Source organism: Diachasma alloeum, unplaced genomic scaffold (assembly GCF_001412515.2).
Source record: "Diachasma alloeum isolate Michigan unplaced genomic scaffold, Dall2.0 Dall_scaffold_00294, whole genome shotgun sequence".
NCBI classification, from domain to species: Eukaryota; Metazoa; Arthropoda; class Insecta; order Hymenoptera; family Braconidae; genus Diachasma; species Diachasma alloeum.
The window spans coordinates 813,836-826,809 of record NW_021680433.1 but is presented as its reverse complement, the minus strand read 5'-3'; the positions used below and the strand labels follow the sequence as shown (position 1 = coordinate 826,809).

At 35.3% G+C, this 12,974-nt stretch overlaps 1 protein-coding gene across 4 annotated transcripts in view; it reads right to left on the bottom strand.

Annotated features, from left to right (window-relative positions):
• Nucleotides 1-12,974, bottom strand: part of LOC107039166 (glycerophosphocholine phosphodiesterase GPCPD1) — a 38,905-nt gene that overhangs the window by 21,234 nt on the left and 4,697 nt on the right. For 2 of the 4 annotated variants that reach the window (XM_015258648.1, XM_015258651.1), the window contains exon 1: nucleotides 719-930. The exons of 1 other annotated variant lie outside the window; for it this stretch is intronic. The gene's annotated coding sequence lies outside the window, so the exon portion shown is untranslated. Of the gene's footprint in view, nucleotides 1-718; nucleotides 931-12,974 lie in introns of those variants that run through there. One more of the 4 variants, XM_015258650.1, reaches the window with a different exon arrangement.

Here is a 12,974-nt window from a genome sequence, read left to right as displayed (position 1 = left end):
AAATAAAGGAGAATGCAGTAAAATGGAGTCTTGAGACGTCAACATCTCCTGTCTAAATGATTCGACTCAAGCTGTAATATAAACCAATAGGTTTTGTGCTCAATAAAAAAAAAATGATTCGACTGGAATGAATCAGGTCTCATTTTAAAGCTTAACAAAAAATATTGAAGATAACAAAAAATCAAGAAATTCTACTCTACAGTTCTCGAGTGATTCACGATTGAAGACGATGCGTTCTACCCCAATCTCCCCTACTTCACATTCAACTCTTCACCAACTGCTAATTATCTCTTTAACGGCTAGTTCTATCAACAAATGTCAGAATACCTTTTTTGTAGCCCAGGAAATTCTCAACAAAATATATTCTATGCCATTGCCTCCTAAAACCACTCCATCCCAATATACTCTCCCACAAACAAAAAAACTCATCTTCCACTCCCAAAAACTCCACAAATTCCTTAACAAAATATCCAAAACCCTCTAATAATCTTTAAAAAATCTTCTACCATTAATTTTCTTATCACACGATTACTAGAGACCACATTTCCCCAGGAAAACGTGGTATCAGAACCCCCCAACTTCTCCTTCCCTCAATTTTCCTCACTTTTCGTTGAAAAAAAATCAACAAAGAAATTTCACTCTGTTGCGGGGAAAACCCAATTGTTGCGAATAAAACAAATAAATCGAGTGTTCTGTTATAAAAACGGATGTAACTCACGCACAACAGCCGTCAGTTATCACTCAAATTGCACCACTCTTATGATTTGTCCTCGTGGAATAAATATCTCTGGTTATTTAACCAAAGGAACGAGTTGGTGGCCCACGACACTGGCTGAGTGTGACACAATCCTAATCATTGGCATATTTGACGGTTTGCTTTCTCGTTAGGATGGAGCAACAAAGAGTGAACAACACTGTACGACCACAATACACAAATTATTTCCGTGAACTGAGGGAAAAGGAGAGCAGTGTTGCTGGGGCTGGAAGTATGGCAACAGCGAAGGGGGGAGTAACGTCAGCGGGAATTGGGGGAATTGCGGAATTGAACCGGAGCTGAGTGGACTTTTATTCGATTTCACTGAAGAACGAGAGATTATTTCCGTGGATTTTTCAACCTCGTAAACTGGTACTTAATTGAGGTGATGGGGGAATTCATTTTTTAATTCAATCACATTTAGGGAATTAATTTTTTAATTTCAGTGCGATTTTAGTTTGTGCGTCCGAATGAAAACCTTGTTTTTGACCGATTTTTCGATTTTCTAATTTTGATTGCAAATAGTCTAGAGTGTTATGAAACGTGAAGAAATGGGGTTATTGTAATGACCCCGAAAATCGATTGTGGACATTTCATGATTTCTCCAATTTTTTATGACCTCTAGAAATTCTCCCGACACTTTTTCGAGACCGGCCTGCGTGTGTGTGTCGATCGATGCGTCTTCATGTCATTTAGAACTGATTAGATTCTGAACAACATCGCCTCAGCGGTTCGTTGGATTTTGCAATAAACCTTTTGACAAAATGTCGAAAAATAACATTTTTTTTACAAATTTGATGATTCCTCTCCGAGAACCGATGAGATTGATTTCCTGTCATCATAATTGATGCACCTTTGTATGATCAAGACTGAAGTAAAATTCCAGCAAAATCGTCTCAGCGGTTTCTGAGTAATTCGAACATGAGTTTTTTAAATTTGAAACTTTGTCTTTTTCATTGAGAAAATAAAAAAAAAACTTGGAAAATGTGAGCCGAGGAAATTCAATGGAAAATATCTCAATAGAATAAGTAGTATAGAAAAATCTAATTCTGATGAATGCAGGAAAGGCAATTGGTCAGGAAGTTATTGGTTTAACCAGTAATGGGTCACACTCCAACCCACTCGCAATGGGAGCGAGCGACCAACAACCCATCAAATTTTTAGTCATGTCTGAATGTATGTGTGCGACAAATTAGGATTTTGGTGATTAATTTTGAGAAAACAAGCAGGGGTTCGAGCCTATTCGACAAAATATTTTTATATCATTAGTCTCTTTCTTTTTTATTTCTACCAATTCCATTGGAATTGGTCGCAAACCAATATTTATTTTTTTTTCTATTTTTTGGTTGCAAATAGAATTGAAATTTAGAGAGAAAAAATTCCGATTCGCCCAGCCGGGATAGCTTTCGAATAGGTCCATAGCAATTCCCTATCCTTGTGACAGGCATGCAATCGTAACCACATACTACCGGGTGTCTACAGGAAAATATTCAACCGTTTAATGAAAAAGATTTACACAAAAGGTTAACTATCTCCGAAACTGCTCGGCCGGTGGCACCTATCAAAAAAACCAACCTTCAGTATTGTAGGAGCTATTCATACCAAATTTCAACTTGCTATCCCCATTTTTTCTCAAGTTATCGTGCATACCAGAATGGAAAAATTTGAAAAACGAAAAAACGGGAATATCTCGAAAACTTTGTATATATTTATTATGATTGATCCAGATAGTGGCTGTCGAGGCGAGTATTTTGAAAAAAAATTGAAATCCGTCAAGTAGTTCATGAGATATTTGAAGAAATATATTTACACAGAAGGTTGCATATCAGGAACCGCTCGGCCGATTGCGCCCATCCAAAATACGAGCCTTTAGTGTTATAAGAGCTAGAACCATACCAAATTTCAACTTGCTATCTCCTTTTTTTCTCAAGTTATCGTGCGTAAGATTTTTTATGAAAAACGGAAAACGACAATAGCTCCAAACTGTGTATTAAAGAGTCTATATATTTTGCTTGACCTACATAGAGGCCATCGAGACGAGTATTTTGAAAAAAAATTGAAATCGGTGCAGTAGTTTTTGAGATATTGAGGAAAATCGAAATTTAAACAAGTTGTTATATCTCAGGAACTATTGGACCGATGGGGCTGAAACAGCGCGCCAAAGTTGAGCTCAATAATAGCTACAATGAGCCAAAATTTAAGATTTTTATCTACAAGTTTCACTGTATTTATGTTGAATTTTCTAAANATAAAATTTACTACAACCACATTTCACCTCGGAATTACGGAAAAGATACGTAATTTTTATTGAATATTTTTCTCCGTGTNAGATTTTTTATGAAAAACGGAAAACGACAATAGCTCCAAACTGTGTATTAAAGAGTCTATATATTTTGCTTGACCTACATAGAGGCCATCGAGACGAGTATTTTGAAAAAAAATTGAAATCGGTGCAGTAGTTTTTGAGATATTGAGGAAAATCGAAATTTAAACAAGTTGTTATATCTCAGGAACTATTGGACCGATGGGGCTGAAACAGCGCGCCAAAGTTGAGCTCAATAATAGCTACAATGAGCCAAAATTTAAGATTTTTATCTACAAGTTTCACTGTATTTATGTTGAATTTTCTAAAAATTAATCACCAAAAACCCAAGTTGTCCGATACATACATACAGACATGACCCTAAAAACCTGATTTCTTCACGTTTCATAACATTCTAGACCATTTGCAATTAAAATTAGAAAATCGAAAAATCGGCCAAAAACAACGTTTTCATTCTGAAGAAAAAAAAACGAAATTAGTTGTGTAGCAGGCGAATTTCAAAAAACTAATTCGTAATTATTATTGCACACATTTTTTTAAAAATTGAAGGCCCTGAACTATTTTCAACATTTTAAGCGTCTGCGGGGCAAACGAACAATAAACAATTTTTTTTTGCGCTAATTATTAGTTTTTAAACATATATAATCGATCTTCAATGCATAACAAATATCATTCCAATAGCCTGCACGGAGAGAAATGTTCAGTAAAAATTACGGAACTCACGGTTTACTCACCGGTATCGACTCAGAAAATTTAAAGTAGCTCTACCCCTACGGCTGGACACGTTGAGTGCTTTTGAAAAAAAAAGATTCTAAAAATAATTTTTTTGATGTCTAAATTATTAAAATAATTTATAAAGGACATAAGCATAAGAATTATTTAGTTATTAATTGTTTTCAATAAAAGTGTGAAGAAATAGGTTTTCAACTGACTAGCTTGGAAAAATTAGTGGCAACACTGCAGGATAATGTGAGGGGGGAGAGAGGTGAGAGAGGTCCCGCCAAGTGACAGCTGATCGAGCCGTCGTTGCCACGTATACTCCTGTTCAGTCTCCCGTGATTCTGGTTGGAAATTGTTAATAATAAAAAAAAGTAAACGATAAATCGTTATCTAACAGGTGCCAATATCTTTTATTATTTTTTTCTCGTTTTTAGGAAAAAAAATTAGATTTTCATCTTGATTTTAACCGGAGCTGTGTCAAATTTAGCGTTCTTCACATAAGACCCTGTGTTAAATAATGAATTTTCAACATTTTCATTTATAAAAACTTGAGCGATAGTTAAACGAGGAAAAAAATTACGATTCTGAATCACACAGAGTTTTTAGGCGATTAGTTGTAGTTTTTAAAAATCTTTGAATTGACATATAACCTCCTAAGGGTAGAGCTAGTTTAAGTGACGGTGTATTGTAATTTTTCCCAGGAGATTCAGGTAAAAATTACGGAACGCTCTGAAAAAATTCCGTGACAGTTCCATAAAATTTACTACAACCACATTTCACCTCGGAATTACGGAAAAGATACGTAATTTTTATTGAATATTTTTCTCCGTGTGCAGCTATGAAAACTCATAGTAGAGTAAGATACCCAGTAGATGGAAACTGCCCTATAGATGGACAAGCTACTTTTGGATAGGAAATTACGCAAAAAAATATTGAAATGTGAATTGTTGCTTTGAATTTTCACTAACTGTTGTGATTCTTACCCCCTGAGTGGCGATTTATTTTCGATCAATTTTTTTTTCAATTGCTAAAAAACAAACGTTCATCTACTGGGCAGTTTATACCCTAGTCTCCCCTCAACACTTGATCCAATCGAGACATTTGAATTTTAAGTTCAATTCCTCGCGTTCCGTTATCCAAAAAATAGAGGGACACTCTCCGGATATGATGTTGTAGATTATTCAACAACTTCCGCTCTCTTTGCCTATAATTCTGAAGCCCCATTGGGGCTGAAGCATCACGTGGTGATCCATTAGCCAACAGTAATTCCCTGACGTTCGAACTCTCTTCAAGTTTCGCATTTTTACAAATTGAAATTTGAATCCATTCGTTCGACTTGAATTATTCGTGAAAATTTTTCTATCCTCTATTTTCTACGTTCGAGTGAACTATGCGATTCGATACTTTCATCCAGACGGCTGATGCAATTTGCTTTTACATGTCGAACTCGATCCCCCGCTCATCTCCATGAAATGCGAGCGTTCATCACATATGGTCTTGACAGGAAAAAACTTGTTAAAATTTTTTTGAAGCATTTGTTGGTGGAGGAGGGGAGGAATGAGGCTCAATTGAAATAAATAACTATCAAAACGCAACCGGAAATGCTTCCATGAAATTTGTACTTGAAGAAACGAAATTTTTCTCACGAATCATTTTACGATAAAATCGAGGGAAAATTACGCAAAAAATCTCGGCGAATTTCACTGGCGGAGAGATTATCGTGAAGCGAAATATAATAGGGAACTTGCACGACTTTTTTATAATTTTGTAATCTCAAGTTTCGGCCTTAAAGTAATTCTACCCTTCGGCCGTGCTACGCTGTACTTTTGGATATTTTCAGTTTTTAAATTTTTCAACTAAATTGCATGGAAAAAATTTGAAAAAATTCACACCCAATCAGTATTATCTAAATTAAATTTCGCAAAATATTGGTATTTGTTCAAACATTTCCCTCTTATAAATAAATAATAAAACTTGTTTGCAAAACGGTGCATTATGTTTTATAATGTGTCAAAAAAATTCTTGATTTTTTCACATCTAACAAAAAAAAAATCAGATTTTAATCTTTGATTACAATGGAAATGTTGATGTTCACATAAGACACTGGGTTAAATCCTNGCGATTTATTTTCGATCAATTTTTTTTTCAATTGCTAAAAAACAAACGTTCATCTACTGGGCAGTTTATACCCTAGTCTCCCCTCAACACTTGATCCAATCGAGACATTTGAATTTTAAGTTCAATTCCTCGCGTTCCGTTATCCAAAAAATAGAGGGACACTCTCCGGATATGATGTTGTAGATTATTCAACAACTTCCGCTCTCTTTGCCTATAATTCTGAAGCCCCATTGGGGCTGAAGCATCACGTGGTGATCCATTAGCCAACAGTAATTCCCTGACGTTCGAACTCTCTTCAAGTTTCGCATTTTTACAAATTGAAATTTGAATCCATTCGTTCGACTTGAATTATTCGTGAAAATTTTTCTATCCTCTATTTTCTACGTTCGAGTGAACTATGCGATTCGATACTTTCATCCAGACGGCTGATGCAATTTGCTTTTACATGTCGAACTCGATCCCCCGCTCATCTCCATGAAATGCGAGCGTTCATCACATATGGTCTTGACAGGAAAAAACTTGTTAAAATTTTTTTGAAGCATTTGTTGGTGGAGGAGGGGAGGAATGAGGCTCAATTGAAATAAATAACTATCAAAACGCAACCGGAAATGCTTCCATGAAATTTGTACTTGAAGAAACGAAATTTTTCTCACGAATCATTTTACGATAAAATCGAGGGAAAATTACGCAAAAAATCTCGGCGAATTTCACTGGCGGAGAGATTATCGTGAAGCGAAATATAATAGGGAACTTGCACGACTTTTTTATAATTTTGTAATCTCAAGTTTCGGCCTTAAAGTAATTCTACCCTTCGGCCGTGCTACGCTGTACTTTTGGATATTTTCAGTTTTTAAATTTTTCAACTAAATTGCATGGAAAAAATTTGAAAAAATTCACACCCAATCAGTATTATCTAAATTAAATTTCGCAAAATATTGGTATTTGTTCAAACATTTCCCTCTTATAAATAAATAATAAAACTTGTTTGCAAAACGGTGCATTATGTTTTATAATGTGTCAAAAAAATTCTTGATTTTTTCACATCTAACAAAAAAAAAATCAGATTTTAATCTTTGATTACAATGGAAATGTTGATGTTCACATAAGACACTGGGTTAAATCCTGATTTTTAAACATTTTTTATTTGAAAAACCAAAACGATAATTAAATTGAGAAAAAAAATATAATTCTGAATCTAATCGAGTTTTCTGCAATTTTTTTGACGTTTTCAATAATCTTTGAATTTACCGTAAGGGTAGAGCTACTTTAAGAATATCCAAGTATCTCACAGTTTGGTATAGAGCACACTATACACTGAGAGAAAAACAAACACGTTGTCAAACGCGAAGCGTGCCTAAAACGTCCTTTTCGAAGAAGATGAAGAGAATTATGACGATACCGAATAAATTATTCAACATTTAAATTCTCATTGGGAAAAACTTTGTTGAAACCATTCATTTTCCCTGCATTATTATTGACATAAAAATTAATGAAAGTGAGAAACGGTAAGATCTTACTATTCTGGCACCAATGGAAAAAATACGAGCCTTGTTCTAGTTGCGTGAGAAAAGCGTCACTCAAATTCCATTTTGTACAGAATTATTATTTTTTTTAGCATTCGTTGGTTATAAACACGTGGGAATATTGCATATAGCATAGTTACAGTAGAGGCTCGTATAAGATACCTCGCGCTCCAAGCGCTCGAGGCCTACCCCCACTCTCGGCACTTTTATCGCCTCCCGAATGTTTATGTTCCGTGGGCTTCTTATAAGATACCTATGGCCCCGGTCATTTTTCCACGGGATGAGAGTAGTTATAAGAATCAAACGGTGTTAAAGGGTCAAATGAGAGGGACGAACGAAGTGATCATGAGGGTCTAATGACCTTAAGGAGGGGTCACACCACTTTTTTCAAGTAATGGAAATATACATCGATTTTTTTTTCACTTTTCCCCTCGAAAAATCGTAATCTTTCGTCTGTGATTATTCTCGAGTCCACCAACGATCCCCCAACATCAGCTGCCATAATATCACGCGGGGTGATGTTTAGAGAGAGAAGGGAATGCGGGCGATACAAATTCAAAACATTAAATACATCTAAATTGATTAGTTATCGATATTCATTCAGTAAAAATGAAAATTTTATTGAATTCGGGCGCAACGAGCCAGGTACCTTATTTGAAACCCGCTGGTCCCTATTATTCTCCTCTCTATGGGCGCGCGTAGTGGGGGCACAGGGGTTCCGGGAATGCCACTCTCCTACTGTCCTTAAGGTATCTTATACCTCTACTGTATTTTTGCTAATGAATTAGCAATATGCTTCCGAATGTTTATGTTACACATCATTTCCTTCTATCATGTATAATTAATTGTTCATTTCATTTTATTAAATTGAATAAGATTTCTTTTCAACTAATTTTGTCCGATTTTCTCAGCTACATAGATGAAAGAGTATCTCGACATTTGCCTCTGACATTCTTCTTTTCTGAGATAATGAAGAAATTATCAAAATTTCAAACCGAGTTATCGCTCTCCATCGATGCGAGATAAATATTGTGCCGGCGCGGACTGGCGGACCGGTTCGTCCGCACGTGCATCGACCGCAGCACGTGTTTAGTCCAGCGTCGCAGTAGATATAGCGCGTCGTGGCTGATTGAATAAAGTGACAATGCGATAGGTAATAGACACTACGTGTGAGTTGCGGTATAAATAGGATAATATAACAATGAGGAAAATTGAGTATGATTTTCATGTGGAATGCAACATTGATTTGTTTGCGCATTCTCCAGTGTTATGGCTACATGAAAAAGTATCTCAACAATTTATTCAACAATTACGGACATCAATTCAATGAATAAAAAACTCTGGAACTAAAATTCCAAGTGCAATTAATTGAACTTTATGTTCGTGGTTATTAATGAGATGATTATTTTGGGAATGTATCTGTTCAGGAGAAAAATTGGGGAGACAGTAAGTCTCATAAAGTCTCATGACGTTTTCTTGTAATAAATTATTACCAGGATTATCGAATTGTCAATGATAAGTAATGAGAAGTGAAGGAAATTGGAGGAAAAAACGTTTTCCCTTTCCAGAGATGTTTCTAGATTTTTTAAATAAAATCGAACCTTCACTGAATCATAGTGACAGGTGTTCATCGTTGCTACAAACTCGGGCCTTCAATTGAAAGCCCGAGTTGAAGACCCGAGTTTGTAGCAAAGAAGTCAGANCAAAATCAAAATTTCAAATAAAAAATTAATCAAAAATTTATTTTTAAAAAAGTACTAACTAGCAAATGTTTTACCTCAATGAGGAAAAAAATAAAAATTTGGAATATCTAGACTTGAGGGGCTAATTGATTGGATCTCCCGATGGTCCCACCGGGCCCTTGTCTTAGGCCCCATGCCACCAGGGGTCGTCAAGTACTCGTCAGTGTCCGTCTTTCTCCGGTATCTGTCCTTGTCCTTGTCACCCCATCAAAAACCCAAAAATTGTCCCGCTTCAGAGATATAAGGCATTTTTTTTCCGAAAGGATTTCCTTACAACAAATAGATTTTGTATCTAAAAAAAATTTGAGAACGCTTGAAAATTAATTATCACACCTAATACATCAGAATTAGATTGTAATACATGTTCTAATCCGTAATTGAAAAAAAGAAGAATGTAGTCATGGAATTTCTCGAGATTTTCTACCTCTTGCTCTTTTGAAAGTCTCACGTGTACAGACTTGAACCACTTGAACTTCGGAGACGCTAACTATAATCAATACACGTGTGTACACACGCTCCGCGATGTGTGGGGGGCAAGACAATGAGTCTGACGCAAAACTTGTTTTCATTTCTTTATCGCCGTGAGCCATACCAAGTGTTCGTGTCGTGCGTCGCGATCGGACTCGGGAGAATGGCAGGCGCTCGACGGACTTTGAACCCATCGGTCGATGCATTTTACTCATGTTGATGTTGATTTTATCAACTAGTTGCCATCTGGTTATTGAAAGAATGAGTCTTTCTCTCAGACGAGGGATTAATTTCAGTAATCAGGAATTTTGGGAGGCAATATTAGAGGACATTTTTCGTAGGAGATTTCCTTCGCTACAAAAGAGGTCTTCAGACGTTCTTTGATAGAGTGATTTGCTATTGAGATAATTCAACAATTCAACAATTCAGCGGAAGGGGAATGAGCCACTTTTCTTTGACATTTTTAGCTTATCTATAAGGGAAGTTATTGTAATCACCCCGAAAATCGACTTTCGATTTTTCATCAAATGTTGGCATTTCAAAGTCTCAAAACTCATATTCAGTCATTTCCAGAAACATGCCTGTATCTGTCGGTGTAAGTGTTCACGATTTCTCCTGAACTGCCGTTTGCCGAGAATTGTTCACAGAAAAAAACTCGTATTTCTCTAATCGAGTCATTCCCAGATAATCCTCATTAGGTTTCAATTATGCCAATTATATTGCTCTAGAACATGATCATGTTAGTTAAGACCTTGAGTGAACTCCTTCAATGATTATCAACATTAAAAAATGAATGAATATTCTTCCCTCTAGAAGATAAGAAATTTAGGAAAAACGAATAATCATTAGAGGAGTTCATCCAAGGTTATGTGCAAATAGTCATCCTCTAGAGCAATATGATTTTTATAATTGAAACCTAATCAGGCTCGTCTGGGCATGACTCGATTGAAGAAATCCCATTTTGAAAAAATAAATGCTTCTCTCAAGTAAATGAATATTTGGGAAAAATATTTATTTTCTTAAGGTATTTGCAATCCTAGTCGGTAGTATAGTAAGAGCTAAAATCATACCAAATTTCAACTTCCTATCTCCATTTTTTCGCGCGTTATCGCGTAGTTAGGTAGGTGTATTATAACCCAGTTCGATAGATATTATCATAAGAAATACTTGAAATAATTGGATGTCAAATAAAGTTCATTTAACGTAGTAGTTTTGAAGATATTGAGAAAAAAAAAATTTGCGGAAAAATTAATGGACCGATTGATCTGAAATTTCCCCGAATGTGCTCCTAAACAATACCAATTACTCGCCAAAATTTTGGATTTCATATTTAATATTTAATTTTTATTTTTATATTTTAATTTTATATTTTCTTAAAATCATCAACTATCGAAATAATTAAAGAATTCTCAATGAAGATAAATTTTATCAATTTTATCCAAAGAAATACTTTTTAGATATTTCTTGTCATTAGATTTAAATATTCTCTCCTCATCCTACGACTATTTCCCAACTAAAAACATAATTAGAGCGATGATCGCACCTCTTATGAAATTCTTGTTGGCAACGGCTTCAATGTTAGTGCTCATACCCCTTTCTCGATACTCCAACAGTGCTAACAAAATAAACAATTTCGTCATATGAATGATTTCCCCTCATCGAATATAAATAACAGACAAGAGGAGCCAAAACGGAAGAATGTCACCGTCTGTTATGTTATGAACTGGAATAAAAGAAAAATGGGAACAGGAGGATATGAATGAATATTTCCTTCCTCAGTCTTCGGAATAGATTCAACGGGGTCAGAGAGTGTGCCAAGTTACGAGTCCAAGGTTAAAAAACTTCAGTTTAAAAAACTTCGTCAAAACAACTTGGTAATTGAAAAAACTTGAAGAAAACAATTTCCAATACACAGATCTAAATTAAGTAAGTTTTTTTGCTAAAACTTAGCAATTTGCTTCCGAATGGATTAATCAAATTAAAATAAAAAAGTGCATATTCGGTTTTCTGTCATTAATTTCAGATTAGTAAGGATCCTTACTGAAGTTAAACTTCCGGAAAATTTAATAGTTTTTTTTTAAGACAATTTGAGATAAAATTTTCTAGTGAACTGCATTTATTTTAAATTAGACAGATTGAGTGAAAACTAAATGAATGTAAAATTTGATATCACAAGAGTTCATGCTCTTGATACATCAATGTTGATGTCTCCTCGGTTGTAAGTAAATTATTTAAATTTTATTTTTCTCCTGAATAGTTTTCCTTAAACTGGACTTGAGATCAGTATAACTTTTTTGCTAATAAATTAGCAATTTGCTTCTGAATGTTAAATTGGAGAAGAAGATATTGGGAACTCAGATGGGGGCGGGACGTAGGTCGCAGACCCTACATGTACGGGTTCCCATTTTCGCCACTCGACAGTAGCTCTTTCGGAGAGATAGGGCTCGCATCCTTCTTACACGGGTTCCTATCCCGCCCGATAGATACAGTATTCGAGTTCACGTCTAACATGAGCTCCATATGCCCTAGTTAAACATCTAACAGACATCAACTAAATTAAAATTAAACTGGTTTAAACTTCCACTGAATACTGATTAAACCTTGATTAAATCGTGACGAAACCTTGGTTAAACCTTGATTAACCTCCGACTAAATCCCGACTAAACCCCAACTAATTCCTGACTAAACTCCGATTAAAGCCCGACTAAACCCTGACTAAACCCTGACTAAATCTCGACTAAACCATGATTAAACCTCAATTAAATGCGTTTTAAGGCTATAATTTCAAAGCAAATAATGTGATCACTACCATCTTCGAACTTGATCGAGATAACATCCAAACGAATATTTTAATCCATAATCGAAAAGATTTCGACGATTCCTTTCTGAATGGTCGTCGAAACCCAAATTTGAAAAAAATATACGGATACACATGATCTAACAACAAGCAGTTGACCGCTCCTATATTGCAGAAGGCATGTGACTGTTACTTTATGTTATTTGTATTTTAAGTTTTATTTCTACCAATTCCATTGGTAGTAATCTTCCGAATGGATCCATAGCAATTCCCTTTTTCAATTTATTGTAAATTGAGTATTTTGACAAAAAAATGAAAGCGATCAAGTAGTTTTTGAGATATTGACTAATATAGTGTTATACAAAAAGTTGAATATCTCTGGCACTACTGGACCGATATTACTCTGCCAAAATACCAACCTTTGGTATTAGGGAAGCTACAATGATACCAAATTTCAACCTTCTATCTCAATTTATTGTCGAGTTATCACGCGTACGTGGAATTTTGGGAAAAAAATGAAGAATCGGAA